The following is a 7,967-nucleotide window of genomic DNA, read 5'->3' as shown; positions in this document are numbered from 1 at the left end:
AATATAATATAATATAATATAATATAATATAATATAATATAATATAATATAATATATACACATAGTGATAGCTAATAATAGACATGAAAATGATTTACTAATGAAAAATAGAGCTAAGAAAAAGATTTGAGATAATTTAATGACCACAAATAATGTGTATCAAAAATGCTATATCAGTTTTTAATTACTTATCATAATGCATTTACTAAATGAATATAATGGCATTTTAGAAAAGAGAAATATTTCAGGTAAGATAGCAGGAAAAAAAACTTAAGCAGTTAAAAAAATAAAAAAGAGATTTTTGTCTTTCAAATAAGTCACAGGTGAAGCTGATATCACTGTATGAACTACACTTTAGAATCACTGACTTAGGGATTCCTCTATGCTTGAGATTGTTCAGCATAGATGAGGTGGACACTCAAACTGTAGAAGATCTGAGGCAGGAGACTATGTGAGAATAGCGATTTCAGAGACTGAAGGTACATGGTACAAACAAATCATGACAAAATGCTACCTCGCATCTTCCTAGGTGTCACATGTGTGGGAAGAGGGGTGAGGAAGAGGTCCTCGTGCCGCCCTCATGAAACTTGAAGGATTGGGACCTGAAAGAAGTCACTCTAAAAAAAGCTCTGGCCACTGATTTTGCTATGGATCTCATCCACTCAGCTTAAGACCTGAATAGGAAAAAGATAAGCCTCCCCAAACAAGAAGGAATTCTCCAGCACACTGCCTCCAGACTGTATCTGCACCGTTAGCTCTCCTGGGCTTCAAGCCTGCTGGCCCATACTACAGATTTGGGCTTGCCAGCCTCCATAATCACACCATCCATACTCTGTTGTCTGTCTTTAGCCAAATTTCCTTATCTCTGTCTTTGACATCTGTTTGAGTACACCACTGAGCGATCCTGCATGAATTTCTAAGTATGAACATCTTTTGGAGATTCTTTGCCAAAAACAGGAATTAAAAAAAAATGAGCAAAGGGAAAGGAGCCAAGTATAATTTACTCATATTTTATTTAAATCCACCCTGTTTTTAAAAGTTAAAAAAAAGGCCTAATCAAATATCTGCCTCGTTCTTGGGCTGAAGCATAGTCTATAGCATATCTTTTGTCTTGGTTGGGCTGTAATACACTTTTGAATTCTAGTAAGGAGACTGAACCAATAATCAAAAGCTCCAACAAACAAAAGCCCGGGACCAGAGGGTTTCACTGGTGAATTCCACCAAATATTCAAAGAAGATTTAATGCCTATCCTTCTCAAATTCCTCCAAAACAATGAAGAGGAGGGAATGCCTCCAAACTCATTTTATGAGGCCAGCATTATCCTGATACCAAAACCAGACAAGGACACAAAAAAAGAAAGAAGGAAAGTTAAAAGAGGAGAGGGGAGGGGAAGAAGGAGAGGGGAGTGAAGGGGAGAGGAAGAGATGGGGGAAGAGAGGAAATTAGGCCAATATCCTTGATGAACATAGATGCAAAAATTTCAAAATGTTAGCAGAACAAATTCAACAATACATTAAAAGAATCATACACCATGACCAAGTGGCATTTTGGGATTTATTTGTCTCATCTGAGAACAAGCCTTCTGAGAACATGAACATTTCTGCAAAGCAACATTGCTAATTAAACAATACCTAACAGGCCAAAGTTAACTATCAAGAGATATTCACCAAAGTAATCCCACTGCCACTTTTGCTGAGTTGTGGGAAGAAGCAAACCCTCATGGCTCTGGATAAATGAAAAATTCATATAAAAAGTAATTTTAATTTCTTAAGTTACAGCTCTAAATATTTCTGAGACTTCTCAACTCTGACCTTCAACTCCAGCAGCAGTGCTCCTCTTCAGTCACCCCATTCCCAGGGTCACATCCTGGGCCACCATCACCTCAAACAGCTTAAATTTCCCACTGATTATAGTCCTCATCATTCCAAAAATCTTACTCCATTGCTACTGATACCTTTGATCTTGAAACTCACTGGAGTTTCTGATGCTCTGACCACCTCTACTTTCTTGGAGGTCATCATCCACTCCCCACCCCACCCCAGCTGCCATGTCCCTGTCTAAATACGTTCTGATCCAACCTAGACTTTATGGCACATCATTTCAACAAATTTCTTATCAAAAATCCATTCCCTCTGCTCCAGCCCTGCTAAAAAAGGCCTTTCTCAGACCTATCATTTGCCTTCTATGCTCCTGTGCCCAGATTCCTGAAGACTAATGCAGACACCATGCTAAAAATACACTGCTTCTCACCCCAGCTGAGCTCCCCAGGCCACTGAGCTCCCCTTTGGTTGGTCGTCTTTTCCATTCCCCTCAGTGACTATCCCTAATGTCTATTATTCTCTCCAGCACTGTATCTCATCCCAAACCTCTTCTTTAGCAAATAGTTCCTCAGAGTATTATCAAGAAGTATCTTTCTCACTCTCCATTTCCCAGAGATATATTTACCTAGAATCATGCCATCTTTTCCTCATACCCTAAAGGAAGAAACTTCTACCTTAGGCTGGTCCCTGCATCTGTACTTTAAATCCCATTCACTCTCAGTTACTCAAGATCTTTATACTATCAATGATCTTTTCTCTTTGCTGCATCATCAACTTCGTCTCAACTAGATCCTTCCTTCAGCAACATATAAATATGTTCACATTTCTCCCAGCATAATAAAAATCCTACCTTTGACTTATGCTTACTTCTTCCCTTCCTAAGTACCCTCTTATAAGTATACTCCCTGTCTCCATATCCCCTTTTGCATCTCTCAACCTTTTGCAGTTTGCTGCTACTTCAACCACACTATTGGTATTACTCTCACTAAGATCATTTAAATGACTTTCAAGTTTCTAAGTTTAAAGGCCAGGTTTCCATTCTCTTACTTGAGCTCCCTACAATATTTGATACTACTCATCAATTTCCCCTCTTCCAGTGCTCTCCTGGTTTAAATTTTTTTTAATGTTTATTTACTTTTGAGAGAGAGAGAGAGAGAGAGAGAGCAGGGGAGGGGCAGAGAGACAGGGAGACACAGAATCGGAAGCAGGCATCAGGCTCCAAGCTGTCAGCACAGAGCCTGATGCAGGGCTTGAACCCATGAACCATGAGATCATGACCTGAGCCAAAGTCAGATGCTCAACCGACTGAGCTACTCAGGCACCCCATCTCCTGGTTTTAGAGTAACATTATCCCTTGTTTCTCTTCTTCTCTACCTAGTTTTTCTCTCTGTTTCCGGGATGCTTCTTCCTACACATTCAAAAAAAAAAATGTTTAAAAACACACTGAATGGCATCCCAGTGGACCTTCTGGGCTAAGCCACATATAGCAGGGCTCTGTCACGACAATATCATGCAGGTTGTGACTGTGAGCACTCACAGCCCCATGGGCTTTAATAGTCTGTATGCCATAATCGTGGAGTTTGGTGGCAATGTCACTTTACACGAAGTCATATATGGTGCTATCAGCTGCCCTGAGAAAGAGAAAGGGGGCTTCACTGCTGTGCCAGAAAACAATTAAATTTGGGAAAGTATATACTGTCATACACCTAGGGAAATAAGGATTCCCTAGATGTTTGATGGCCTGCTTTTCCGTCACTCATAAAGTATTGTGCACTCGGCCCTGAGGCTTGCTAACATTTTGATTAGTGAGCAAGATGCCTGCAAAATTGGTGACTGGTTGCTTCAAGAAGCTGGAAGATTCGCTGTGTTTCCAGAGACTTCTTACCATCTAGAGAACACATACATCCACCAAGCCCCAGAGCTCCTGAAAGACCATAACACCCAAAGTTGACACCTATTCTTCTATCATTCTCTAGCAAATGACCACCAAAGAGGTGCCTTACTCAGGGGAGCATCAGTATGTGCTCTACACCATAGAGGCCTATCATCTTCATCCATTTCTCTCAGCAGCTGTCTTCACAGACTCCATCTCTGGGAAAAGACAAGATCATCTGCTGCTGCTAAGTGCAGAACTTCTGGTTGACTTTAACTCTTTAAAACCTTAATTTGGCTGATTTTAAACCTATATTAAGATAAACTATTGCTTTGTTTCTATTCATTTTTTTTTACTTTATTTAAATCCAAGTTAGTTAACATATAGTGTAATAATGGTTTCAGGAGTAGAATTTAGTGATTCATCACTTACATTATAATACCCAATGCTCATCCCAACAAGTGTTTTCCTAAGCCCATCACCAATTTAGCCCATCCCCCCATCCAACACTTCTCCAGCAACCTTCAGTTTGTTCTCTGTATTTACGAGTTTCTTATCATTTGCCTCCCTCTGTTTTTATCTTATTTTTACTTCCCTTCAGCTATGTTCCTCTGCTTTCTTTCTTAAGTTCCACAAATGAGTGAAATCATAGGATATTTGTCTTTCTCTGACTTATTTTACTCAGCATAAGACATTCTAGTTCCATCCACATTGCAGCAAATGGCAAGATTTCAATCGTTTGATCACCAAGTAATACTCCATTGTATATATACACCACATCTTCTTTATTCACTCATTCATCAGTGGATAGATATTTAGGCTCTTTCCATAATTATTCATTTTTAAAGAAGATATAGAAGAAAAATATTTGTAGGAGGGATTTTTAGAAAATAAATTTAAAACTCAAAAAAAAGAAAGAAAAGAATTGCCAGAATATAAATTTTACATCAATTAAAACTGTTACATTATAACAAAAAATAATAAACATAAATTCAATGCTCTGTAAGCATGATAAATTTGACATTAACAGCATATATACTTTACAAATCAGTGTATTTCAATCAACAGATGGCTGCTTTCAAGATGGTATGGGAGGGGCGCCTGGGTGGCTCAGTCGGTTAAACATCCGACTCAGGTCATGATCTCACGGAGTTCATGGGTTCGAGCCCCGCGTCAGACTCTGTGATGACAGCTCAGAGCCTAGAGCCTTCTTCGGATTCTGTGTCTCCCTCTCTCTCTGCCCCTCCCCTGCTCATGCTCTGTCTCTCTCTCAAAAATAAATAAACATTTAAAAAAAATTTTTTAATTTAAAAAAAAAGATGGTATGGGAAAGGAATGGAGAGGAAACACTGATCTTAATTTTTTTTGAAGTTTATTAATTTTTGAGAGAGAGAGAGAGACAGACAGACAGAGTGTTAGTGGGGGAGGGAGACACAGAATCTGAAGCAGGTTCCAGGCTCTGAGCTGTCAGCCCAGAGCCCAATGCAGAACTTGGACTCACGAACCTCGAGATCATGACCTGAGCCAAAGTAGGACACTTAACCAACTAAGCCACCAGGTGGCCCAGGAAAATGCTGATCTTAAGAGTGCATTAAAGTCTTCTACACTGTTCCAGGGGAGACAGTATATTCTTTACAAAATATAAAACTAAACCAAAATTAATTAAACTCAACATGATCATAAAATATCCATCTTACATGAGTAATCTTTAAAAATGTAAGAATTTCTTTAAAAAGGAAGAGAAAATTAAAAGTAAATTAAGTAAAAGACATGAAAGAATAAAGAATACAATAGAAATCAATGAAACTGAAAATAATAGAAGAATTTAATTAAACCATAAACTGATTCTTTGAAATAATCAAGAAAAAATAGCCAGACGGGGGGTAAAAAAAGAGAGAAGACACAGATTTTCACTATCAGGAATCAGAGATATGGCATCATTCCAAATGCTATAGCTATTAATTAAGAAAATATCATGAAAAACTTTACACCAATAAATTCTACAACTTAGATAAAACTGAAAAAAATGGTTTCAAACTGTCAAAGCTCACTCAAGAAGAAACAGGTAGCCATTTATACCTCTGTACCTTTTACAGAAATTGTATCTGTAGCTAACACCCTATCCACAAGTAAAAATCTACACCCAGACAGCTTCACCAGAAAAGTTTCCTAAATATTTATGGAAGAGATAATCTCAACACCAAACAAAATCGTCCAGAAAACTGAGAAGGAATAGTTCCCAATTCATTCTATAAAACTATCATTACCCTACTACAATTATGTTGCAAGAAAAAGATAATTGAGACCAATATGCCTCACTTTAAAAAATGCAAAACTTGAGGGGCGCCTGGGTGGCGCAGTCGGTTAAGCGTCCGACTTCAGCCAGGTCACGATCTCACGGTCCGGGAGTTCGAGCCCCGTGTCAGGCTCTGGGCTGATGGCTCGGAGCCTGGAGCCTGTTTCCGATTCTGTGTCTCCCTCTCTCTCTGCCCCTCCCCCGTTCATGCTCTGTCTCTCTCTGTCCCAAAAATAAATAAACGTTGAAAAAAAAAATTTTTTTTTTTAAAAATGCAAAACTTGAAAACAAAATTTAGGCCAATGGAAACCAACAATATATAAATGATGGAGTGGGGTTTATTCATTTACCCCAGAAATGCAAGGTTGGCTTAACATTCAAACAGTAATTAATATAGTTCACCATATTTCAGACTGAAAAAAGAAAAACCAGATCATTTTAATGTATGCATTAAAATTATATGACAAAATCCCTTATCCATTCATGCTAAAAAATTTTAGCACATCTGGAATAACAGAGAATTTTCTCACCCTGATAAAGGGCATTGACCAAAAATCCTCCATTTAACATCACACTTAATCTCTTTTCCTAAGATCAAGAAAAACATAAAGATGTTTGTCACCACTTATATACAACATCACTCTGGAGATTCAAGCTAGAGCAGTTGTAAGTGTGTGTGTGTGTGTGTGTGTGTGTGTGTGTGTGTGTGTGTGTGAGTGAGTTGAGGGGAATGGGGAATTTAAAATAATAAAAGGATAGGGTGCCTGAGTAGTTCAGTCAGTTAAGCTTCTGACTCTGGATTTTGGCTTAGGTCATGATCTCACAGCTTGTGGGTTCGAGTCCCATATTGGGATCCACGCTGGCAGCACGGAGCCTAAGATATTCTCTCTCTCCCTCTCTCTGCCTCTCCCCTGGTTATGCTCTCTCTCAAAATAAATAAAGCTTAAAAATTTTTTTAATTAAAATAAAATAATAAAAGGCATTCAGATTGGAAAGGAAGAAAACTGCCTTTGCAAATAATCTTATAGGACATGATAATCTATACAAATAATCCAGTGGAATCTACAACAAAAAACAAATACTAGAAATAATGAGTTTTAGCATGGTAGTAAGATCCACAGTCAACATATAATATATAAAAAGAACTGTATTTCTATAAGCTAGTAATGAATCATCATAAATTCAAAATTTTGAAAAAAATGCCCTTAACACATATAAAAAATATGAAATATTTAGGACAAAATAAGTAACTCTGACAAAATGTACAAGACTTGTGAAATAAAAACTGTAAAATATTGCTAAGAGAATTTAAAGAAGACATCTGTACACAGAGAGGCATACCTTATCCATAGGTCAAAAGAAACAACAATATGAAGATGTCAATTCTCCCCAAATTGATACGATTCAACATATCCCAGAACAAAATCCTAGCTGGATTTTTGTATTAAATTGAAAGCTGATTCTAAAAATCATGTAGAAATGCAAAGGGCCTAGAATAGCCAAAACAACTTTGAAGAACAAAACTGTAGGGCTTTTAATCAAGTAGAATTATCTACTTGATTAAAAGATTTTATTATATAGCTAGTAATCAAGAAAGTGCAGGGGCGCCTGGGTGGCGCAGTCGGTTAAGCGTCCGACTTCAGCCAGGTCACGATCTCGCGGTCCGGGAGTTCGAGCCCCGCGTCAGGCTCTGGGCTGATGGCTCAGAGCCTGGAGCCTGCTTCCGATTCTGTGTCTCCCTCTCTCTCTGCCCCTCCCCCGTTCATGCTCTGTCTCTCTCCGTCCCAAAAATAAATAAACGTTGAAAAAAAAAAAATTAAAAAAAAAAAAAAAAAAAAGAAAGTGTAGTAGTGGCTCAGACAGAGATAAGCAAATAGATCAATGGAACAAAATAGATATTCCAAAAAGAGGCATATATATATATATATATATATATATATATATATATAAATGATTTTTTTACAAAGGCAAAAAAGG

General features: G+C 37.9%; 1 protein-coding gene and 1 pseudogene across 3 annotated transcripts in view; one reads left to right on the top strand and one right to left on the bottom strand.

Annotated features, from left to right (window-relative positions):
* NAALADL2 (N-acetylated alpha-linked acidic dipeptidase like 2) overlaps positions 1-7,967 on the bottom strand; it is a 1,339,397-nt gene that overhangs the window by 1,275,706 nt on the left and 55,724 nt on the right. The window lies entirely within an intron of this gene.
* Positions 3,150-3,986, top strand: LOC121034007 (proto-oncogene serine/threonine-protein kinase mos-like; annotated as a pseudogene).

This window comes from Herpailurus yagouaroundi, unplaced genomic scaffold, assembly GCF_014898765.1.
Source record: "Herpailurus yagouaroundi ecotype Mexico unplaced genomic scaffold, PumYag 159, whole genome shotgun sequence".
NCBI classification, from domain to species: Eukaryota; Metazoa; Chordata; class Mammalia; order Carnivora; family Felidae; genus Herpailurus; species Herpailurus yagouaroundi.
Note: the sequence above shows the minus strand (reverse complement) of the source record. Positions and strands in the feature narration are given on the sequence as shown.